This window comes from Anthonomus grandis, chromosome 11 (assembly GCF_022605725.1).
Source record: "Anthonomus grandis grandis chromosome 11, icAntGran1.3, whole genome shotgun sequence".
Taxonomy (NCBI): Eukaryota; Metazoa; Arthropoda; class Insecta; order Coleoptera; family Curculionidae; genus Anthonomus; species Anthonomus grandis.
Genome location: NC_065556.1, coordinates 22,853,246 through 22,880,215, shown reverse-complemented (window position 1 = coordinate 22,880,215; position 26,970 = coordinate 22,853,246). Strand labels below are relative to the sequence as shown.

Here is a 26,970-nt window from a genome sequence, read left to right as displayed (position 1 = left end):
TAAAATTTTGAGCATCTGAGTTAAATCCCTGGCTCAACTGGCTGGAATAATATATACACTTAATCGCATGGAGTTCAAAAATACTTTAATAACTTACCTTCTTAAAATGCAAAATGTGAAGCATTGATCTGCTTTTATTTCATGCAGTTATACCACTAGTTCATTATCTGAAATAAAAAGGTAATTTCTACCAGAATTTTAAGCGGTAGATATAAATTTTTGGCTCAACTGCCTGGAATAATAAATTCACTTAACTACATGGAATTCAAAAATATTTTAATAACTTACCTTCTTCAAATGCCAAATATAAAGCATTGATCTGTTTCCAATTCATGCATTTGTACTACTGGTTCATTATCTGGAATAAAAAAGTAGTTTTTGACTGAAAAACTTGACGATTTAAAATGCCAGATATAAAACATGACTTATGGAATTTAAAAATGCTGTAATAATTAAACTGCCTAAAGTGCCAAATAAAAATCATGAATAAAAAGCCATTGGTTCATTACCTAAAGTAAAAAATAAATTAATTCCAAAATTGCATGCAGTTAATGCAAATCTCTGGCTCAACTGCCTGGAATAATAAATCTTATTAGCCACGTTCACACATTCAAGGGCTTCAGAAACAAAAATATGCTTGCAAGATCGATTTGGCCTAGTAAGATTTTAAATTCGAAACTACAAGACCTTCTTGGAAAGGCTTAAAAGTTTTAGGGGTAGAAACATGAATTCCAGGCACTTAAACCATTGATCTATTGCCTGGAATAAAAGATTAATTTTCTTTGTAATTCCAGACAGTTAAGGGGATTCAAAAATGTATAGGTTTGATACTGCCAAGCCGTGATTTCCCTTCGAATTCCAGGTAGTTAGGTAAGTGTTAACTGCCTGGAATTACTGATCTATGCGCATTAAATGTTCTTACACAACGATGCATGAACATAAATCAGGATCTGTACGTATGCTTCATAGACTACAATAAAGCTTGCGATAGGGAAAAACATGATCATCTCATGACATTTTTAAAATCAGAAGGTTTAGACAGAAAAGACATTACAATTATTGTTAATGTATATTACAATCAAAAAGCGTTATTGAGGGTAGAAGTACATATCACAGGACAAATTAATATGAAAAAGGGAGTCAGGCAAGGGTGTATTTTGTCACCGGCACTATTCAATTTTTTATTCAGAGGAAAGTATTTAAACAAGGGAAGTGACGATAAACGGAATACTCAATAATAACTTAAGGTATGCTAATCATACAAGACTGATAGCAAGCACACTTCAAGATTTACCAAGACGAGTGAATAAAGTAAATAAAGTAAATAAAAAAGCGAAGGATATGAGGTGATAAGAAATGTGAAAAAAAGTATATTCATGTTGATCAGCAGAGGAACAACCAAAATCGGACCTAAAGATGTCGTAAATAAAAGGTTAGTATCCATTTACATACATACGATGAAAAACTAAATTTTATAAACTACCACCAGAATTAAAAGAAACCACAAAAAAGAAAAAGAATAAATGGATAAATGAAAAAATTAAGAAAAAATATTTGATATGATGCAGGGGATGGGTAAAAAAGAGTTTAATTGTTTTTATATATTTTATCCTAATTCTTATTTTTAGAAAATAATAATGGATATCGTTTCTATAAAAAATTATATTACATACTATTATAATTTAGCACTTAACATTTTTCATTGGAGAAAGCTGGGAATTACTACAGATAAGTTTTTAACTATAGTTTGGAGAATGGTGTCCATGTTCTGGGATGTATTTTTATAGGTATTTGCCAGCAAACACAGTAGAAAATAAAGGTCTTATTTCACCAGAAATTCCTTTTATTATGACGACCGGTTTCGCGATTACAATATCATCGCATCATCAGGTCGAGGACTAAAAGTAAAAGACACATATTACATAGGTACTACGGTTATCAAAAATTGGTAAAATGCTGAATAAAAACGAATTTTAAAGCGCTATAAAAAGTTTTTAACTGTGTGGATCTTAAATCGTATATATTGGCTTAACATGCTTGAGTCTATTACACAGATAAAAGATGTAAACCAGTTCAAAACATTATCCCGAACTCAGAATAATTCAAGTTTTCTTATTTCAAATTGTCTAGCAATAGTTTTAGATGCTGTTTTTAAGTCTAGAAGCCCTGCCAAAATAATATTGTCACAGTCATCACAAATATTACATCAACATTTGCTAAACGTATCATATTTAGCATGACTGATTTTAGTAATCATTTTTATTAATTTAAAATTGTATTCGTTTTGAGTTCGAAGACTAAATTAATTTTTTTGTTAAAAAACAGATTAAGAAAAAATATAAAAATTGTACAGAACATTAACAGAAATTAATGGAAAATTTTTTTGAATCCAAACTTAATAACTTAATTATAGGCCTGGATTAGGCTTCTAATAAAAGAGAAAAGACTGACAGTGATGCTGGCATGGATCATTTTTGGAATAATCGGTTTTTTCTAAATTAATCAGTTAAAATGTTTGTCCTAAATAAATCGATATGTAATAAAGACGAATCCCGGATCTTTATTTTTTTTCTAAAATATCCAGAAGGTTAAACTTCGAAAATACTCGGCACCATATATCTCCTGAATTTTTTAAAATTAAACCATCGATAAATTTTCCTTCTTTTCCGGTGTGGATTTTATTCTTTTGGCTTGTATGCCACGAAAAAGGAACAAGAAAAACGGTAGGTGTTCGTGTACTATAAATTCAACCACAAAGCTCGGGTAAATTATGTTCAACTTTTGTTTTTGGGGGGGCCCCCAAGAAACGGCGACGGTTCGAGTAATGAAGGTTCGAGCGAAAATAAAACTTTAAAAATATCGCTATTTTATGGGCTTAAACCTTAGGAGCGGCCATTTTATGACCCTAACTATTAAAAAAACAGCTCAAAAAGTAGTATATATTTATTGAGAACATAATTATCATGTGAATATTGATAGCAAAATTTCAATTAATAATGGGCAAAAAACAAATTATATTAGTTTTACTTCTTACCAGAAGTCTTCCCCAAATAGGTGCTTTAGAAATTAGTCAATCGTTGTCAATTCCTGCATCACCATCCATAAAATATTTGGATATTATTCTCGACTAACATCTTAAATGGGATTTACAATTAAAGCAGTTGACCCATAAAATTAGAGGTTTAGTTTTAACTTTTAATTAATTAAAACAATACCTAAGTATCAAGAACCTCAATATAAAATACTATTCATTGGTTCAATCTCATTTGACATATGGATTGATTAGGTGGGGTGGTGTCTGGGATTGCCACTTACAGCAATTAACCATCATTTAAAAATGGATACTAAAAATTATATTTAATCGACTATTTCCTACCAATTTACTTTATAAAAAAACAAAAATAATGGACATGAGGAAACTTTATTATTTTAATTTAAGTATGAATATATATAGGAAAAAAATTATTCTTGAAACTTTATCGCACACATACCCCACAAGAAATAGGCTTACTCAAAATGCGCGTGTTGGTAGGAACAAAAAAAGTATTGGTCAGCATCATTTCAAATATTTAACACCGAAACTTTATAATATTATACCAAGACCCATAGAGGAAAAAATGTCTACAGCAACATTTAAAGTTTATGTAAGGCAATGGATTGAATAGACAGATGCGGCTATATTTCATCATTTGGTGAATAACTTGTAGCTTGTTCTTATTATTTTTGTAATAACAGAGCGATAACTTTTATTAAACGTTTGATAATGCCCATGTTCTTTTGTTGATTCCTATGTGCTACTGTGAGTATTTGAATTTAAATAATGTGGTCTTTTCTTATTGTATGTGTTGTGCAAGTAGTGATTGTCCTTATTTTTAATGTTGTTTTAAAACCGACAATAAGAATAATTGAATATGGACAAATACAAATAAATTATAAGTGATAAATGAAATACCATTCATAGGATATTTTCTCGGACTTGACAAGAAACACCCGATATTGACCTTTAAACCCGAATTGGACTATATATATCCCTAAAGAAAAAGTACCAACAAGCTTCTTTATATTTGTATATAGAGCAGCTTCGGTACTAATGGTTTATTTCTTCCTTATACCTGTACTTAAAGTAGAATAAGTATTTTTTATATAAAGTTTGTAATTTTAGAAATAAACGTATTATTAAAACAGGAAGAAACATCAATGCAAAAATAAAATCAATTAATTAACCCCCCTCTGCAATTACGGCGGCTGCAATTCACTGATTGAACAAACTGTTAAAAATTTCGCCATAATTCGCGTAATTAAAACTGAAAAATAAAGCCAGTCAGTCTGGTCGTTAGGTAAGTGCTCGAACGCAGACGTTTTTCAACGAGAGGCACCACCACCGTTGATTTAATGAGCCCCTTATTGTTCCGCATTTTTTAAAATAAGTTTAATGAATAGGAGCGTTGAAGTACGCGTTCGCTGGGTATATATGCGGGTTCACCGCGAGTTTTCCTCGTTATAATTACGTTATGAATTTTCTAACGCCAGAGCCGGAGTTTATCATGTTGTCAGTGATACCCGTATAACATATTATATGCTCCGGTAAAACTTTAAGTGAATAAAGTAATGTAATTAATTCAAATTAAATTTATTCAGCATATACGTTACAATTATTGATAATAATAATAAATACATTTAGCTCATATTCACAAATATTTAATAAATAGAATAGCGCCGCGATTACTAAAAACCGTTTGCAGATATTGATAACTAAAATTAAAACTAAATACCTATCCAATATATTTACATATACATTTTAATCATAATTTTAATTGCATATAGATATAATTAAATAAATATACAAATTAATTTATAAGGCGTACCTTTAAAATACCTTTTAAAATTGTCAGCTTTCATATTCAGGATCATATTATTATTTAGGTGAGGAGAAATATGATTTTTAAAGGAAATTGGGTGTAAAAAGCGCTTACAGCAGTTCCAAAGGTTTTGTAGTAAATCAACACAATATTTAGTAAGTGAATCCGAATAAAGAACATCGCAGTAGTCAAACAGAGATAGGATAAGTGTGTTGCATAAATAAACGATTATCTTAGATCAATGGGTAGTAGTAGTATAATTCGGACATCCTCCACTTAATTTAATGAAATAGTTTTAGTTACCCATTGATCTATTAACTCAACTGAAAGAATGGACTACTATTATCTTAGAGAAAAATAATTTTGTAATGCATCAAGTATTTAAAGGCACGTAGTTTGAGTATATTTTTTATGTGCGTGTGACGTGAAATACCATAGTTAAGGTATATATAGGAGTATTATGAATGAGTGGGTGACAAATTGGAATAAATAATATGGACGTTTCTCCTACCACCTAAGAAAATCACTGATGATTTACAGGTCTCTGGAAAGGCTCTGGTTATTTTATAGATCCTAATTAAATTGCTTTTCTATTACAGGAAGAAAATTAATTTTTTTTATGAAATTCTTTTACTAAAATCGGAGAAACTGTTAAATTATTAACTAATATTTATTTCTTAGTTTTTATGATTAACATTACAACTGCAGAAGCTTAGTGAACTTTAAATTAAGTGAGTCGTGATACTTAATACACTCATTATCCAATGTATGAAATCTGTAAATTAGTGAGACTGTAAATTAGTAAATCTGTAATTACTTTGGTAATGACATATTAAAAATAGTGGTGTATTTTTAAGAATTCTTGTGTGATACTTAATATTAATTAAATTTAGTGATATTGATCAAATTAAGTAATGTTAATATTAAGCAGCTATAAAATAAAAATTAAATATATAAAAAAAGAAATATAACTAACGAAAAAAACATTTTGATTAACCAAATAATTATAAATACTAAATTACAAAAAACAGGGGTTTTCAAGTACAAAAGTATATTTCGCCAAATTATTGCATAACTTGAAAGTACACTGTTGACTTTTTTAATTAATAAAAATGTGATGAGTGTTGTAGATGGTGCGATTTGGTTACTTTAATTAATTAAATATTTTTAAAAGAATTTTAATATTCATAAATTATCGCAAAACTTAAATGGATATAGCTGTCAATAAATATTACAGAAATATCTTTAGTTTATTATTTTGGAAATTTTAGAATAAGTTAATAAAGTATAATTGTACAAATTGGTACTATCTAGAGCCATGCGTAAAGTTATAATGCGCAATAATATTATATTATTTAAAATAGGATTTTTAAACAAACAAATATTCTAAGACTAATTGTGGTATAACTCAAAGGAGCTCAAGGGTCATTTTATATAAAAAAAATGTATCATAAATATATTAGAGGATTTAATGTTAAAATAAAAGAATTTTTGTACATGAGTGCCCCGAAGTAGTAAAATTATTAACCTTTTATAATTTCTTATTAAAATATTAAAGAGGAATTACTGGAATTACTGGAATTTTATATACAGGAATGCCTGTCAGAATGTAAATAATATTTCTTTTGCAGTTAATAGTCACTATCTTGTATTTATTAGAATTTAACAATTATTGAGTTTTGAAAAACCTCTTTAAGGCTCTCTAAAATCTAAAATTTTTATAGGAGTCAAAATTGGAATATTGCTTACAGGAATGTTGTACAAAATAATTTTTCTCTTATATATACCAGTGAATATTTTGGTTTATAAAAGTCAAAATATTACAATAGTTACAAATTCAACCTATTCCTTCAGGTTCTCCTAACCTTTTTTGTAGGATCTATTTAAATTTCTACAGTAGAAGTCAACACTTTATTAAAAGAATAATTGGAAGAACCAAAATGGTTTATATCTAATCTTGGAATAAGCTTATAAAAAATTTTAATTAAAAGAAATTATTTTTTTTATAATAATAAATGCATAACCTAAAGGGAGACGATTGCCACTATATATTTAAAGAGTATAACAGCAATGATGCTTTTGTGGATATTGTTGATAAATCATATATATATATATATATATATATATATATATATATATATATATATATATATATATATATATATATATAAATTGGACACTTAAAGGTAAAACATACACGTAAAGTCACGCATAATATCCTCGATTCTATACCGTTCGTTTAATCGGGTAATTTCCCGCAATAATGAATCGGCATTTGAACCGTCGTCTCAACGAAACCGAACGGAGCGAGAAACGCTCGAATTTTTGCCTCTAACAAGGCCGATCGTTATCCAGTTATCCCGATGTTTTGCCGTACGCCCAAACGCAAGAAAAATTACCGCTTCGTTACTACTCATGCTAACAAGCTCGGGGATTTGGACGATTTAAGAAAATGCCGCTTCAAAGCGTCGGATTTTATTTGTAACAGGGTAAAATGTTTTTCCCCCTCATTTTTTTCCCGGTTGATACATTAAATATATTATAATATTCGAGGTAGTGAGTGTATGTCGTTTATTTTTGGATTCTGTAAAGGTATTGAGGATTTTTAGCTGGAAAGTGTTTATTTGTCGTATAAAAGCTAAAAGGCAGGTAAAAATAAATGCAAACAGAATATCAGCAAATGAAGAATATGATTTTTCTAGATTGGATTCGATCAGACTTCTAAACATCTTCAAACCGTTTGGAGATAAATAAAAATTATTAAAAGGAATAAATTTGATAACTCATCAAGAAAATATTAATGGTATTGAGTTTTGCTTTTAGAAAACGATAAATATCTTAATTAATTTAGGCATAATTTATATAGATGTGGTTGCCATTTTAATGTTGCTAACGAAAATGTTAAATGTTCTAGTAGAAAATTTTATATATATCTGGATGAGTAATAGTCATCAGTAAAGAAATACGATATGTCAAATAAGAACAAATATATAAATGTTTTGTCTAAAAAATTAATATTTGTTACATTTTCATTATAAGATCTGAGAGATTCTATAAAGTGATTAAAATTCTTTAACTATTTACAAATGAAGCTAAAAAAATTGATGAAATTAATTACAAATATCCTTTTGGCAAAAAAACTAAGAAATATAATAGTCAGTCTTTTATAAAAAAAACAAAATAATGCATAACTTAAATGAATATGAATACTTAATTCCATTTAGAAAAAAGACCATTTTAATTTCAATCAGGATTTTCAAAAGTCAGATATTTTGACATAACTTCTGCATAACTTAGTTAGATATGGATAATATTTTTAATTTAGAAATTAAATTGTTGTCATTTGTATCGAATTGGAATTTTAGAAAAATTCTTTAGTAATATAATTCTATTTAGAAATGTATTTATTCAGAGCTCTTTAGAGCTTAAAATTACAAGTTTTACGACCCTAGGATTTATACTAAATATAAAATAAATAAACATAAAATTTATAGCTTAATAATGATTAAACACTCACATGATATAATAAAAACGGGATAAATCATATTTAAAAAAATATATATATTAATTTTATTAAGTATTCTGTTTCAAAAATAATAAATTTTTTGATTAATTTAGGCATCTTTTATATAGAAGTGGTTCCGATTTTATTAGTTAAAAATCAATTTTTTTTTTAATTTTTTAAATTTGATATTTCTGAAGAAGTGGGCGATAGCGTTAATACTACATAATATATCTGGATGAGTGAAAGTTGTTTCATAATAAATAATCTAAATATTCTACATACTAAATTGGTAGGGTAATACGATATGTAACATAGATTAAAATATATAAACTTTTTCCTAAAATTTTAAAAATGATTCAAATTTAAAATTACCAATTATTTTTGTAATGTGATTTTTGTAATATTATCTGTAATGCCCAAGATTTCTATTTAAGTTAGTACTAATTGTAGTTCTCTAGGATTTTCGATATCTCCTTAATATTTAGGTCAATATTGAGTAAGAAGAAATTATTATCCAGATAAAAATAGCAATAAGAACTAGGAATATTTTAATGAAAATTATCCATTACAGGTGTTATTTCAATATCTTCTGTATTAAAATGATATGTGTAAATTCAACTTTTAATAATTAAAAAATACAAAATTTAATGTTTTTCTTAAGACAGTAGATATTTTATTTACTGTGTAGGTCATTATTTAAGTATAGATAGATATACTACATAAAAAAAACCGTAAAATCAAAAACAATTAAAATCTTATGTATTTCATGCATAACTTAAATGGTTATGATTACAATTTAATTATTTAAAATAGGATAATTTTATTTATTTTCAAATTGATACTTCTGCAAAACTAGGTAAAATGTTAGTAGTTCCTATTTCCAATTGGTAAATGTTGGCAAACTAATTTGAGAGTTATTCAGAGACAAATATTTCAGACACTTTCCATATAAACTAAATTAGTTTATTACAAAAGTATAATTTTACCAGTCTCTGGATATTTTAAAGACAAATTAATCATCATTAAAATATCAACATTTAGGGTTTTATTAAATGTACTTTTGAAATGTTTCCTATATAACCTAAGACGTCTGTGGTTTTATTGGGAACATTAAACTGATCTGAGTCAAGGCTAGTCGAACTAAAATTTACTTAAAAATCAGCTTTAAAAAAATAGCTTTTAGGAAAAATGTGGCATAATTTAAATAGGTGTAATTGCCATTTTATTATAAATTAAATTTCTATATCTTTAACTCACATGTATTTTTTTAGAATTAAAGTAATCATTCACTCTGAATAATTTAAACTTCAAAGTATCATTTTACATTTATTGAAGCATAATAATATTTTGCTTTGATAGGTTTATGGTCATAATTTTGCCTAATATCTACTAGTATCTTTCCAATATCTAGGAATTAAAGCTGTTGTAGCATTGCTTATGCATGACTTATAGGGTAAATATAGTAATATTTAAATTTTTGTTTGAAAGGGCCTTATAAAATATAAATAAAAGAATAATTCGTATAAATTCTTCGAAGGTTTAAGTTATTTATTTCGACTAAACCTTCCCGTAATGAAATATCGTACTATACAATTTCTGACCCCAGGAACTTGCGGAATTATTATCATATCGACGGGCTAAGTTTGGAACTGAGTCGGAATGCGCATTACGGCTTACAATCGAAACCTATTTATTAGTTAAACCACTCGGGCAACTCCAAGTTGAACTTCGGCCCACATTGGTGCTATTCGTTTTATTGAAGCCAATCTATTTACCGAGTAGAATAGTCGGTAAGATACACAAGTCGCTCGAAGGGGAAATTAGGGTTGAATAGTCCAGTTTACACTAGTAGTCGATTGAACTTATTAATCTTGTAATGTCGGTAAACTTAGTGGAAAAAAATATGTAGGCTATGTAACAGAAAACTTTATTTAAGCTTCATTACTTTTAACAATTAATAATTTCGGAAGTTGTATGTTCTTTAAATATAAAATGGCAATCGTGTGCTTTTAGGTTATGCAAGGATTAAGCTAGAACCTTTTATATATTATCATAATCGTAGCCATTTAAGTTATGCATAAATTTATTAAAATATATACATTTTTTGTTGCAAAAAATACATTTATAAATTAGAAATAAAATGACCGACAAACCCCTTAAAAACTTTAAATGAAAGCTTTACTGTAAAACAATAAATTAATGCATTTTATTAAAACGAAATTATTATATTATCATAACAAATTATTAATCATATAAATTTAATAAAACAAGCATGTTAATTAAAAACAGCCCCATAATACAAACGAAGAAATTGAAAAATATAAACAATTTATTTAAATTATTTTCGAATCATCGGGCGCCCATTTTGCCGCAATAAATTCAATAATTTATTTAAAAATACACGTCGGATACTACGATGATATTACTATAGAGAATTCAAAAGTCGATACCCACTTTTATAATGTAGCGTTTAAAATAAATAATGTATGATATAAATGGACTTTAAATGTTTAGTCTGTAGATTAATATGTTCTTCTAAATTACTGGGTTAGGAATGGTCATTTTGTATTTAGAATTTTATATTTAAATTAAGGGTTGAGAATTATATATTCACATATATAAAGATAAAATTATGCACAACTTTATTGTGTGATAAATTTAAATCGACGTTTTGTTTTAAACATTAAAGAAATACATAATTATTGGGTTTATTTGTCCTTAAATATTTTATATTATTTTTTTTAATTTAGACAGACTCACAATTGCTTATTATTATGATAAATCAAAGCATAACTTGATTGGATATTTTTGTCATTTACTGCTTAAAAATAATGCCCTGCATAATGATTCAATTGCATTCATGTGTATTTTATAAAGCTGACATAAACCTTTTAATAAAAAATATATCTAAATAAAAAGCTCTTTATCCCTGACACATCATATCACAAAAATATTGAAAGATGGAAGCGTAAGGCATCACTTTGCCACCGCCGCTCGCGATTGTTAATGAAAAACAGCTTTTATGAGCGTTTGATAAATGACGGGATCCTTCAGCGAGTCTGATTAATTAATAAACATTAAAAATAGTTTGTTGCGATGTAACTAGCTGGTGGGGCAATTTATCAATCTTTCGCCTACCCTCCTCCGCCCCTGGTGTCTGGACTGTTTTTTTATATAGCTTAGGCGAGCTTGTTATGCCCCCGGAAGTGATACACTCCTAATGGATTTTTGCAAGTTTTCTGTGGAACTGATGGATTTTGCCGGAAGGAAAATGGGGTTTTTTGCACCTGTTGGGAGAGAATTAGTCAGTCAGGAAGCTGGCGAATCGCTGTGAAAAATGAATGTGAAATTAAAAAGTTTCTTGAAAATTCTATTGTTTGGAAGGGAATTTTCTAAAATGTCTTGTAAATTATTTCTCTTTTGAGTTACATGACTTTGGTACACCCAAAAGTCGACCCTAAAGCCACTTTAAATTCCACTTTCGGAGGAGATAATATAGGTTTAATGTAAAGCTCCGTTTAGCTAGATCATTAGTTAGCTAAGCGACGTCAGGGCCGGATTTAAAAGCAGGGACGGTTTAATAATATCGGATTAATCGTGCAAAATACAAAATAGGTTAATTTCTCACTCGACGACAGTTCTTCCTCTCGGTTAAGAGCTACGTAGTATAATATAATGAATTAAACTACGAAAGTGGGGGTATATCAGTTACGTTGCTAGAAAGAGAATTATTATAATAATGGATAGATCCCATTATTTATGTCTAAGGTGCGATTTTGTAATTAAACGGGGATTTATGCACTGTCAGAGTATATAAAGGCGAGTAATAATTTTAAGCCCAATTTAATATATCTTATGGAGGTGGTATTAATGTTTTTTCTTTGGTTTTCAGGTACGTACCAAGATCAAAGTTAACTATAGGTTATGTAAGTATATAAAAATACTTAAGTCAGTTCTCTAGTATGGAAATATCTTATCATAATACTACAATTTTCGTGAATTTAAGGAGCGATCTGATATTTATTCTTCATGCATAATTTAAATGGACACGTTTAATTTTTTTATATTTTGTATGAAACGTTGCCTAATAGCTGTTTTCTATTACAAGAATAGGCTATTAATTTTTTAAATATTATTATATTAAATATTAGTATATAAAAATATTACTATTTCTTTAAGATTTTAGTTTACGAGAACGTCTATATCCATTTAACAATTTCACATTAAATTGCTTGTATTCTTAGTCTTTTAATAAATATGCAGCGTACTTAACAAATAAAATATTAAAGCGGAAGAATGGACTACAAATAATATTAGATGCCTTTTGTTTTTAAAAAGTAAGGCCCATTTTAATTATAAAATAGGAAAATATCAACTCAACTGTACCTAAAATAAGAAGATAGAATGTGTAGCACAAAATCATAAAGCATAGAAAAACCAGACAGATTATAATAAAGACATAAAAAAATAAATAAGTCAATAAAATTAAAATATATATATAAATTATTTAAATATATAGCAAAGCACAATAAAAACCTTTAAAACAGTAATAACTAAAATTGGTCAAAATCTGTGTCCTTTATATTTGTCAATACTGTGAAAATTAAATTTAATTAAAAAATCCTTTTACTGTTGAACAAAAAGGACTTTTTTCTTAATGTAAAGTGAGTTATTGACACACCTATTAGGTAAGATGCACGAGTTAAAATATTCGAACAAGATCCTGATAATACTTTTAGGTCGATATTAGCGTTGATAATAACTTGATTCAAGTACTAGTCTTGGAGAAATTTTTAAAAAATTGTTGTAAAAGATCGACATTACACCAGAGTTTAAGATCTTTATTAATCATATATTTTATGAAGTGGGTATAATGCCTGAAATTAAAAATAAAAAAAACTAAAATTCCAGGCAATTGAGACAGTTCATCAACATAGATTAAGAATTTAAGGCAGTTGGCAGTCTGGAAATTATCACAGCTACCTGAAATATCCAACAAAATCACAAATTAGGAATCTCAGGCCTTTGAACCCACATCCTGGAATTTGAAAATAAAAATTCTGGAATTTCACGTAAATGAGACAATTTAACTGCCTGGAATCAAAAAATAGTGTCTTTTAAGACTTTGAAAGACAGACAGTAGGTGGACATTTCTAACATGTATTTTGATTCTTCACCCCGTTTTTATTTAGTGTTGTTTTAGTCCATTTTAATTAAGAATATTTTATTTTGATTGAAAAAAGTTATTTTACACAATTTCGTTTTTTTTTTTAAATACATCCATCGATTATTTTAAAATCAAATATTTCAAAAACGGTTGCTTCCAGGTCAGGACTATGATCCTTGCCTTCTGGCAATCGATTCAAAGTGTATTCAGTACATCTTAAAATATTGCCTAAGGCAACAAATAGAATAAGAAAGTACGATAGAGGTGTGACTAATGAGATGTGTAAGATGAAGTGATTGATATCCATACAACTTTGCTCTATGTCATATAGCTTAGGCGCTATCTTTAGGCGTCTCTATGAGATAAGATCTATTTTATTTAAATTATCCTCTATGATGTCCTTCTCTAGCCTCAAAAGAAACACAGACACACACAATCGCCGCAGCATTCCAGAAAAGTGTATTACTTTAAAATTTTATACAAACTAACCTCGAGAGACAATCTACCAAGTTTATAGCCACACTGCTGACACGGTATCTCATGCGGAAACAAAATAAATTTCTTTTACTCCCGCCGTACACAAGGTAAAAATAAAATAAATTGCCCAACTCGGGCACATGTGTTTTACAGAGCCGGAGCAACAAGACTTGTACGGTCCGGAATATTACGCCACCAAGGGGCGTTCGTTCTGTACAATGGCTTTTATTATCGCTACATTTTGTTTTTGATTTAACTGCTCTGCCTGGCGCGAGTTTAAGACTTCGGGTGCAAAATGCACTTTTTATTTAGTGAGTTTTATCACCGCACAATACACAGGGTGTTTCACCGAGCGAGCATATTTCGGGAACTCTCATCAGTCTCACCTCATTCGAATTTTATTTTGACAATATAAAAGTGGACGACAGAAAATGCTGGCAATTATTTTTATGTTTGGACCCTAGGAAGCGTAATTAAAATATCAATAATTCAATCCTAATTTTCTTTAGAAAATGTCAGCCTAAGGTACCTTTTTTTAACATAATTAGAAAGCTTGAAATGACCTACCGACCTTCATAAAGGAGGGGAAAATAGTAAAAGTATAATTGTTTAAATCGCTATAACTTTTAAAAGACTTATCAGATTTTGTTTAGTTGGGGCTTGATTAAATGTGAAATGAAAGTACCTTTAAATAATGTTTTCAGTAGTACGGAAAAGTTTTTAGCAAATTTGGTAAAATACGTCATTTAAATTAAAAAGTGTTACTTTGATTTTTCCTTAAAAACCTATACAGCGTGGTATTATTTTGATAGTAGAATCCCAAAGTAAATTAAATTTTCTAAAAAAAACATAAAAAACAAAGTCGGGTATCTTTTTTAGTTTTCGAGTTATTACCGAAATAAAAATATTTGACGATGAATACGAGTATGTCTGTATAATTATTGGGTTTCCTTTGTTTATTTGGAACCTCTCTTCGTAGTTTATGAAGGCATCAAACTATGTAAAAATAGCAAAATTTGTAAATCTATTATAAGGACAGGATTTTAATCATAAAAAAATTGAAGCATATTTAAAGGCCAACGGGCTTTAGCCAAAAAACAAGATCAAAAATTTTAGCAAAAAACCGACTTTTCGTCCCCTTAAGGAATAGTCTAAGACAGTTAGATCGGGAGATTTAGGTGGTCATGAGAACACTACCCCTTCTAATCCAGCGATCTAGGTAACTGTTACTTAAACCATGTTTTCATGCTGTCTCATGCAGTTTTAATATTAAATTCAGTATTCCCAAAGATGTGTTTATATTTTTGCGGAAAGTTACTCTAGTTTATTCAGAGAACAAATTGTTTGACTCAAAAAAAATGTACTAAGTCTTACTGCTAACCATTTTTCAAATATTTTAGAGATTAAAGCAATAAAGAGTACAGTATATTAAATAAATGGGTTTATGGTTACTGACCTCATTTCTACCTCCCTTTTTAAAGACCGGGACATTTATCTTGTATGAACTGTATTTATTTATGATTTTTCACATGCAGGTAGTTAGGTTTGGAGAAATTGTTATTAGGTTAAGTTTTTAAGGTTATTTAAGGTTTACAGTACGATTCTGATTTTTTTTTAATATATGTTTTCTCAGGAAAAGAGTGGATGGACTTATTTTTTCAAACATTTAATAAAATGTTATTTTTCCTCTTTGAGTAATAGACCTACTAACAATCCTCTCCCTTGTTATTTTATTTTTTCAGGCTGTGCTAGTTTTCAGTAGATTGGTCCAATAAGTCATTATTAAAAATCTGAGTCTCGGATTTTTCTTATTCAAAATTTAAGAACACATTCTAGAGCAAATTCCAATGGTTTCCTCATCAATTAGAGCCTCAATTTCGTATTTATCGCTCTATAAATCTTACCTTGTCTCTATATAAAATTAATGTGGCTTAAGGGTGACGACCACATACATAAAAACAAAGGGTGAATTAAAATAGTATACGTATAATATCAGTGCTTATTATAAATATAATGTGCAGCAAATTTAAAGGTTTCTTTAACAATGAGAGTCTCGATATCAGTCATGATTTTGATCCCATAGAATTGCAGAAAAAATTAAACAAAAAATGTTTGACATGAAGAATGAACGTTTGTCAAAATGTTATGCGATAAAAGTGGTCATTTCAATAAACAAGGGAAATAAGTCAAAAATCGTCGAAAAAAGCCATTTAGAAAAACATGTAATTTTTGTTATAGACAGCCGAAGAAGAAATGAATTATTTGTACTGACATTATGTAATATTTTTTCCAGGCAGACAATGACTTTTCCTGAAAAAATCTCTTAAAGAATTAGGGATTTTGAATGCAATTTGCAGGCAGTTAAAGGAAAAATAAATTAGTTGTGTAAAAGACACAAAAATATCTTTTAGTTGTTTAAAATACGTTTAAAAACGTTTCTTACAGACGCTTAGCAAGAGAGCCAGGTTATGACTCCTAGTTTCTTTAATGTATTTTTTCTGGATTTTAACAAGATAATAACTTAAGTATTTCAATAGTGATAGTTCCAATTACTGCAGGCATTGACAAGTTCCTTTTTTAAAAATTCCAAAATAATTGATATTATTGGCTGCCTGTAAGAAATATAAAGGTTTTCTCTTCAGTTGCCTGGAAAAGAGGTTGTTATTCATTGTATGAGGCAGCATTAAAGGTTATGTCGTTTTCTCTTTCACAACAGATTAATCGAATTGGTTTTGGTTTATTTATTTTCGTAGCATTATGATTCGTTGGCGCCAAGTTTTTGCTAATAACGAGAAAAATTAAAAGTGATGGCATCCCACGGCAAAACGAGGACGCTAAATTTTAGCCGGGGACGTCTACAGCTAAGAGGGTGGATTAAAAGCCAGTTTAGAATACGAATTTAGCGGGTCACAAACCCTCGAAATCCCGTAAGCCCTAAATAACACCCGGCGAAGTTGGAATACGGGTCGCTGCCTAGGCTAACTCCCTCCTCTCGAATGCGGGAGTTTTGGTTTCCTTGCGTTTTCCCCCCGATGAACAATTTTGATTATCTCTTTTTATAGACGTGTGGATAAATGCACCCGAGCCCCTCTTTTATAGCTCATCCTATTTGATTCACCTTCATCTACTCGGGTTCAAAAGCTTTATGAGCTTATAGCCTAGTATTTAATATAAATGCATAACTTAAATGCATACGGTTTATAATTTTCTTTAACATCGTCACATTTTGCAAAATTTCGTTAATGAAATTGGCCTACAAACTAAACACCCATCCATCATTTAGTTATTAAGACCCAACCAACCTACTACTATTACTACTAAATTCTTCCATGTTATTTACTAATAAATCTTTCCACTCTAAAAGCCTCGATCAACGATAAACAAAACCTCCAGTAAAAAGAATTCATGGCCCTACAAATCTTATCTTATCTCTCCATAAAGTTGATATGGCCAGAGGGTGACGACCTCCCCCCTAAAAACAAGGGTGGATTAAAACAGTATACGTATAACATCAGCAGTTATTATAAATAACCTTAGGGTCTGTCTACAACTTCGGAGAGCAAAGACGTGATGCGTTAAGGGGGAGCCTCAATTGAATTAACTGCTCACTCGTTTGTCTCTAACTATTCCTGCTTTAGCGTGACATATTTGTCTATGGGGTATAACAGCTAAAATTGGTTAAAGCAGTATACAATTTTATGGATGCATAACTTAAATGGATGCAATTCTGGTAAATAAAACTTTTATTAATTTTTATTTCGGTAATTTGGATTTTGTGAAATCAAACTAAAGAATGTATATGATGATATTTCAAAAGTTTGTAATGGTTTGTTTATTTCCCATAAAGAATAATTCTCAAAAGTGCTAGCCCGATTAAGCTTTAATCAGAGGAATTTGATAAGCCTTTCCAGAGAATTTGGAAAACAGAATATTATGGAACGTGAATAGACGACAACTTTTATAAGCGATTTTAGTGGATAGTTAAATAGTGTTTACATCTAATTCTATTTCCCTGATTAGGACCTTCCTAAATAATTTTAATGTTAAAATCATAGACATTAAAACTTTAAATATATTTTGCCCAAAGTAATGCGAAAGAAGGAAGTTTGGCAAGGAAGGGTTATATAGGAAATATATTAATAAAATTTTGGTTCCTATGTCAAAATCATTTGAACGTATGTTATTCAATTAGAGTTGGCTAAATATCAAGTGTCACTAGGAATTCAGACAGATCACGTAATCATTAAAATAAGAAGGAAAAAGGAAAATCTAAGTCGTAGCTAACCTAGAATTTGATCAAAGGTTAATAAACTGCTTTTCCAGAGAATTTGGAAATCAAGTTAGTCTGGAAATGTCAATTAAAATAAAATTTTAAGGGTTGTCTTAAAGGAAACCTTAATTATGCTTAGGTCTCATGCGTTCTGGTTCATTATACCTGTTTATGATAGTTTTGCTTCTATAGATAAAATTTTTTAAATCTTTTTCTTGCCTATACAGCATTTCTACTCAATATTGTGAGTTTTAATTTTTGAACGTATTTAGTTTAATACATAAGACTAGCATAATTTTTAACGGTTATTCAGGTCTAAGAAGGGTGAAAACAGGAAATCTCATGATTTTTTCTTATTTTTAAGTTCCTTGTTATGATTTTTACTAGGGTAAATAAATATATTATAATTTTTGTTATAATAAGTTAAAGCCAAACTATTGATGCATTAAGGGACTAAGTGGGAAAGAAATAGAGAAAGACTAGAATGCTGGCCTGACAGTAATGTAATGTAAGATATTCAAAGAGGCTTTCCAGAGAATTGGGAAAACAACACAGGCTGGAAAGGTGAATAGAAGTTAAATTTCAAAGGTTCTCTTAATCGAAAATCAAATGGTGCTAAGCAGCAATGCTACCTGGCTTATTACAGCCTTTCAAGTCTCAAATTTGAAAATATTGATTTTGTAAACTATTGTATTCTTAAGGGACTGATGAAGTAGGAAGGGAGAACAGAAAATCTAAAATCCTGGCCTAAATATAAATTAATCAAAAGTATTTAAAGAGCTCTTGGAACTTGAAACACAAAATAATCTGGAAAAGTAACTAGATGTCAAATTTTAAAGTTAGCCTCAGTGGAAAGTCAAATAGTGCTTAGCTTCAACGCAACCAGGCGTAAATATCGACACATTGAAGCATAACTTAAGTGGATACGAATCTGTTGTATTTCGTTTTTTTGGGTGAATACACTTTATATATTTATTAAAAAAATAATGTGTTACCACTGTTTTATAAAAGAATATTTAACACTAAAATAAATAATTAGGTCGATATGATTCTGTTATATCTAAGTTTTTTGAAAGGTTTTTGTAGAATTTACTACAAAAGTTCATATAATTTATTCAGAACTTTATTGTAAGTAAACTTGCATTAAAACAGTAGAAATATTTTATATATATATTAAAAAATAAATGCATAATACAAATACAATTTTGTTAAAGTTTTTTTTTGGATTATTGGAGATTTAATTATTTAAGTTAAAATATAGTATAATTTGACTGGAATACACTTTTTATATCTATTGAAAAAACAAGGCATAACGATATTTTATCCTGCTTTAACTGATAATATAAAGCAGTATTATTTACCATAAATTTTTCTAACATATTCTACTTAAAAAATATATATTTTGCATAAGAAAAACCTTTAATATTAATAAATTTGCTAAAAAATAAATATATAATTAGGTAAATTATTTTTATTAGGTAAACTTATGTTTGGTTAAAATAGTTTGAAAGTATTTAATTTTTTTTTGGATTAATAAGATTATTGCAGAATATAGTAATTAAAGGTCAATAAATTGTTGCTTTTTTTAAATAATTTTTAACAACTTATTTTTTAAATATTTCTTTAAAATATTATATATTTCTTATAATAATAATATCTATAGAGTTGGCTATTTTATTTACCTAATCCTAATATTTCAATAATCTTTTAAAGATGCATAGCTTAAAAAGACGATTTTTCGTGAGGTTTTTATAAAATAAAGCAATTTAATTTGTCGAAGATTTTGTTAAATATTTATTAAAATTTACTGTAAAGATTAACTAAACTATAATAAAAAAATAATAATTTTTAGATACAAGATTAGATTTTTGTGTACAATATTATTAAATTTGGTTTGCAGTTTTCATTATATTATACTTTTTTTATAATCCAATTAGTTTTAGTTACATTTCTATTAAATAAATAATTTCACTTTAAATTTAAGAAAAACCAAATAAAAATATTAATGAATTTCCTAATTAAAGTGAAACAGTAAGAGATATGTAATATTTTATATAAATTCATGTATGCATAACTTAAATGGAGTTGATTAATTTTTTTTCGTACTTTATAATTTTATTTAAACGAAAATGAGCAATTGAGAAAAACAAAAGATAAAAGTAAGTAATAGACTTATAATTAATCTAAAAACTCATAAATCTTCTACTCCGTTCGCATTTATTCCAACTAAACCAAAAGAGATTAGAGGAAGATAAGAAATGAATAAATATTAACCGAAAATTAATCTTTACATAATTAAGGGGAATTAAGGAATATTTTAGACAGTTGAAATTGTTTCCTTCTGCATTATAATGGGCAGACGTTTTAAATAATTAAAACTCCTCGGAGATACTTTTGAACGATTTTCAGACAAATTTCAGGGATGCCTTGAGACTTGATTAAGATTTAACCTTTTACTTTATAAGAGGGAAAATGCTTGTTTAATTTTTAAGGGTTTTATTCTAGAAAAGGCATATAGTATAAAAGTCGATTAGTATAATTTACGGTCGGATCTTACCGCCCGAACAACTGCGGAAATACATAACCATCACTACGATTTACATAATGCAAATTAAGAGAAACTTTGGTTCTACAACAGGGGGATTTCCGCGGCAAACAAACTAAAGTTAAAGTAGCTTAGAAAAGGCAGTTTTAAAAACAGTTTTAAATCCGACGAGTGCGAGTTACAAATTTACCCGCAAATCCGGAAAGTTTCTTTTTAAGTAGCCACATGTGTCGCCATATTCATCGGGTCGGGCTTACTTAAAAATGTAACGTTGAAAATATCGGGGTCCAAAAAGATAAAATCCTTAAGTCGTTTTAAAGGGTTGTCAAGGGATTAGAGATTTTTTTTGTTTTTATGTTTAATAGTTTTGTTGAAAATTAGCAGAAAAATCCACAAAAGAACATATTTTTAAATAAAATCATTTATTAAAATAAAATAGTTTTTTTCTCTTGTTTTTTTAATAAATAAAAAGAGTAGAGAAGATGTAAAAAAGTTGGGTCATATTTAAATAAAATAAATAATTCGAGGTAACTTTTTTAGCTTTACGACAAAAGAGACCAGAAAAGACAAGGGAAAATTTTGATTTTTCGCAATTTTTATTTTTTTTTCTTAGCATATTTTTCTTACGTGTTAAAAAAGCAAGAAGATTTATATATAGAACAGGTTGAATTTTTTAATTTACGCCAATGGCAAATGCTTATTATTTTCCAGCATAGGAGTGTATTGAGATTTATGACTTGATTAGGTAACATAGTATATACTATAGATAATAAATTAAATATTAAAAATATATAAAAGTTTAAAGAAGTATTAAGAGAATTTTTTCTTAAAAAATCAAAAAATTTTTGACTTTTGTTTAAAAAAAAAATAAGAAATCAAAATGATTATTTAATACCTGCAAACTATACTTATATAATAAAAAGAATGTATTTAGTTATATATTTACTTTTTAGCAAGCTTATCAATATTAATTAAGTCTAATTTTTGGTAATTTCTTTGCTTTATATCATCAATTAAAGCAGTATAAAATAAACGTATACGTTCAAGTTATGCATCGGTTTTTTTTAATATATACAATTAATTCAAAATAAACTTCCAGTTAAACTATACTACACTTTACCACATAATCTCCATCAACAACCCAAAAAGTAAACTTTAACAAAATTAGGTTTACTTAAGCAATGCATTTAATTTAAATTATTTATATAAAATCACTATATTTTTTTCAAGAAATTTTTTTTTTAGTTTTTTCTTTAATTTACACCCAGCAAATATTTATATGATACAAATGAATAAAAATGAAAAATTGAGATTTTATCTGATGCTTAGGTACCAAATTCCTAATTCCAAGCAATGAAAGTATCCGTATAAAATTACAAATAAACTTGTGAATTTTATGGACAAAAATTAATCATCTCAACAAAATCAATATCTAAAATTAGGAATTTTGAAAATCTCAAATTATATATAATTTTTTTGCAAAAAAAACAATAAATCTGTATATTTAATTAAAAAAAACATATACAAAAAAAAACGATTGAGTAATTCTACTCTTGGGCTTTTTTTCTCTAAAAGTGCAAATGTGTGTGTCCTTTTTTTAGCAAATAATCTTTATTCGTTACTCTCGCCTTTTTAATTTTGTATTTTTTTATTTTGTGCGAATAAAAAAAAATCTAAAATACTTAAGTCTAACCTTTAAAAAAATATATTTTACTTAAATGCAAATTAAAATATTAAATAAGAATGCATAACTTAAATCGACACGAATTATAATAAATTCATTATTTTCACTTAACTCTGATAACAACGCCACTGTTATAGATCGAATTATTTATTTTATTTAAATTTTTTCATTTTTATTTTAAAAAAAATATTAGAGCAATAATGAAAAAAAATACATACAAGTTTTACCTTATTTAGGAGAAATCTTTAAAATGCAAATTGCTTAAACTCATATTGAGTACAAAAGATTTTCTTTGATATGGTTTGTCTTTTTAATTCGGTATTATTTGTTTTAATTTGCTTTTTTCCTTTAGCATTTAAAAAAAACAAAAATATTTAGGTCTAATTAAAAAAAAAATTACTTTACTGAAATGCAAATTTAAATAATAAATCGCCGAATGAACGCATAATTTTAATAGCAATTGTATATACCAATTCCTTAATTTTTATTTAATAATTACTGTTTTAACTTGTTTATTTTTTACTTACTATTTTCCAGTTAATTTCCCTTTAAGCGGCGTTATGAATTTAATGGTTTGTTTTAATTTAATTTTCTAATTTTTATTTAAAAATATTATTATGGGTCAAGATGAAGACCTCACATTATTCATAACGATTTTCTTTTATTTTTCTCTTTTTACTTTTTGTCCTTAATATCCTGTTTAAAAACCGGTTTACTAAAATGCGAATTAAGAAATGCATAGCTTAAATGAATACGACAATTTTCTTACCAGGTGAATATGTTCTAATATGTTTGTCATATATTTTTAAAAAAAAAAGTTACCAACTAAATTTTCATTCATCTGCATTCTATTTTTTTTTAAATTTTTCCAGGTACTTTACGTTTACTTTCTATGTTTTAGAGGAAGATTTTTATCTTTTTATCTTCCAGGCAGCTAAAGTACTGAAGTTTTTTTTTGTAGCAAATAATTTTTTTAAGAATTTATTATTTTTTCTTATATATTTATATATAACAAAGAAGAATTTATATATATTCTTTCTATTATAATTTCTTTGTATCTTTTCACTTTATTCTTTTTTATTAAAAAAAACTCAATTAATTAAAAAAACTTATTAAGATATTTTTTTCGTTATTTTATATGGAACTCCCTGAAATATTTGAATCGAAACTAATATGTACTAACTTCCCAGTACAGATCTTCACGGTAAACATTCTATGACATAATAAAATATTACCTAGAGCCTTTTTTTATAAAAAAAAACTAAAAGGGGGGTGACACAAACATATCTATAACTTTCCAAGAAATATTTACACCATTAATCCAGAACAAACATCTCTGACAGTAAAAACGGAAAAAAAAACGAGGACAGTCATCGTAATTTTTCACTTTTTCGCAGCATATCGGCGTGCTCTTACATAATTCATGAAATTAGATAGATTCGTTTCTAACTTTGGGGCTAAAATCGTTGTCTTCATTTATTTAAAATCCACCCTCGGCTCGTCCCTACTCAATTAACCGAAACACCAAAGGAAACGGATATCGCCGGAGTTATCTTAGAGGGGTTCAAAATATTTGGCCTAGTAATAAATTCTGTTTTGTGGAAATGTGCCAGTAATAATAATCTACTCTAATTTATTTAATTAACCCGAGACACGCATTTTGGCTATAAGCTGTGACGGAGAGTTTATTATGGCATTTAAAAGTTACCCGCAAAGTCTTTAGAGGTTAACGCGAAGTTTCGGTAATGATATTTGGGGTGGTTTTTTTCGGTCGACGCAGATATGATCAACTACTTTTGAAATACTTAAAAAAAATATTATTTAAAGATTGGCTTGTCATATCCGTATAAGTTATGCATATTTTATGAAAAAAGAAATTTTTTAACCAGTTATTATCGGTAATATATGTCATTTTAACGTAAATATAATGTTTTTTCCATCAATTATGTTACTATGCATTAGATATATTAGAGATGTATGTCACACATATTATCCAAAATCTCAGTAATTGGTTAAGACTCAAAGAACTGCTTAAATGAGATAAATAAATAGATTTTAAGCTTTATCTTAATGCATCCGAATGCATACGATAACTTCCATTGTCTGGACAAAGTATACCTCTATTACAACCTCGTGAATGAAGATTCCAAGTGTCTTGAAAAATCATAACATTATTCCAAATTCCTGGCGAGGCTTCAACTGCCTGGAAGAGATCAATTATGTATTTTAAAAAATTATGTAAACCATTTTAAATGAAGTAAACTGTCTTTTAGAATTACCTGAAAAGATATCTTGAAGCACTTAACACTACCGCTAGAGCAAAGAAGTGTAATAAGTAAAAATCATCAAATATAATGTAGACGTTTTTACTGTTGACACATAACATAAATGGTTGACACCCTCATTTCAACTATCTGAAATTTGAAATCATGAGTGTTTTGTCCCGAAAGATGAACTTCAATTTTTTATCCAAGGAATTTATAGTGAAAAGTATATTTTTCAACGCACTTTAAGTTATTCTTTTTTTCTTCCAGAAATACTGTATTACTTTTAAGTAGTTGCTCTCTGACAGTAGAAACTTTGGCTATGGCATGCGCATTTTATGACAGATGCGTAATTTTCTGGTCTTTTTTATTATTACTAGAGATACTAAACAGTTATGAAGAACTTTTATTATTCTTAGTCTAAAAGATCGTTCTATTATAGTTGCTTAAGAACGAGCTTAAGCATCACCTAAATTTTTTATTTAGTTTAGCCACAGTTAAGGAAACTTCTAAAATAGTGTTGCATTTAAAATCAAAAGCACTTGGTTGTGAGTCAACATCGGTGTTAATGATGCAACACTATATTCTTCACATATTATAAACTGTTGACTAGAAACTAGGTATATCCCAGATATGTTATTAACACCTTTTTCTAAAATCAGTAATTTCCACGATATTAGACCAATTTAAATTATCGCAGTCATCTCTAGTCTTGGAATAATTTATACAGCAATAAATTTATGACTTTTAGAAAACAACATAGCATGACGTCTATCTTACTAAATGTTACGCAGAAGATAATTTCTATATTAAAAAGTAGTGACTCCACGGCACTTATAATTCCTAATTTGTCCAAAGCGTTTGATACCATATATCATGGCTGGCTTATTATGCTTATTAATAATATCTCTTTAATGTTTTTTAGATCCTACTTATCCAACAGAAAGCATATGGTGGTCTTGAAAGATCAAACTTTCTTAAATGCCACATATATGTCATTTGAGGTACCTCAGGATTCCGTCTGAATTCTGATGTATGTTTCTAATTTATTTAATGTGCTCAAATACTGCGAGACCAAATATATAATTTTTTTAAAGCTAAATCTAAGTTAAAGGCATCTAATAGAATAAACGACGATCTCTCTAGAGTTTATTGTTCCAGATTTTTTTCGTCGTAGTTTTCTGTTAAATGCTGTGGCAATTGACAATCCCCTTTCTTTAAATGTGGGTTTTAAAAAATGCAACTTTTTAAATGATCTACAGGTGTTTATTATTTTATAATTTTTGATTATTATGGATCTATGAATGTATTTTTGTTCAATTGCTTGTTACTATTAGTGTTTCCATTTTTAAAAGCAAATTTTTTTTTCTGTTGTGCTACCTAAAATTATTTTGCTTTTATTTGTAAAAATGGATTAAGTAGATTAACCTTTAGCTAGACTTTGCCTATGTATATTTTTGAAAACCACAAATAAAGCCATTTTTTATGTAGTTAAGTTCTTAAATTTTAATAAGAACCTACCATATCTACTTTATTTATGCACGTCTTTAGCATAAGCATTTCGTATTGCATTAAAAACTGGTTATTAAAATAAAAATCCAACGTATTTTACTTTTTTAAATTTTAGTATAAACAGTTGAAATATACAATAACCAATACCATTTTTATATAAACTAAAGCCATAAACGCAAAAACCATCTTGTTTAAAACAGATTCATTATTTCGTATTAAAAGTAATAGTAATTCACATAATTTATGCATATACTCCTTAAAAAACTAAATAATACTGCTTATTGCTACATTTAGATTCAAAGTTATTTAATTAAAATTTTAATATATTTTAAAAATTATTACTCGTTATATATATTATTATACAAAATTAAGATATTTTTTAATAATGAATCGTCAAATGTAAAATAAAAACCGATTATATCAACATATATAAGCTTTTCTTTAAATTTAACTAATAGTGCATCATATCCGTTTAGGTTATGCATATTTTCTAGGAAAACCAAAAATTAAAATGGTTAAATAATATGCTTTAATATATTACTTTTTGCAATTTTTTTTACAATTAAATGCAACTGCTATAAATAATTGTTTGTAATACCCTCTGGCCACGCAAGGTAAAGCATATCCTACTTTCAAATACAAATTTTTCTTTCACAATTATTGGACAATTGACTCTGATTAACTTTG

General features: G+C 27.9%; 1 protein-coding gene and 1 long non-coding RNA gene across 6 annotated transcripts in view; one reads left to right on the top strand and one right to left on the bottom strand.

The window, feature by feature from the left end:
• The window catches only part of LOC126742520 (RNA-binding protein Musashi homolog Rbp6), a 660,776-nt gene that overhangs the window by 508,201 nt on the left and 125,605 nt on the right, over window positions 1-26,970 (top strand). The gene's annotated exons all lie outside the window — the stretch shown is intronic.
• LOC126742524 (uncharacterized) lies at window positions 1,648-24,977 on the bottom strand. The gene is made up of 3 exons (XR_007662589.1): window positions 24,787-24,977; window positions 24,626-24,710; window positions 1,648-1,898 (listed from the first exon to the last, which is right to left on the bottom strand). It is a non-coding gene; the product is annotated as an uncharacterized LOC126742524 (long non-coding RNA).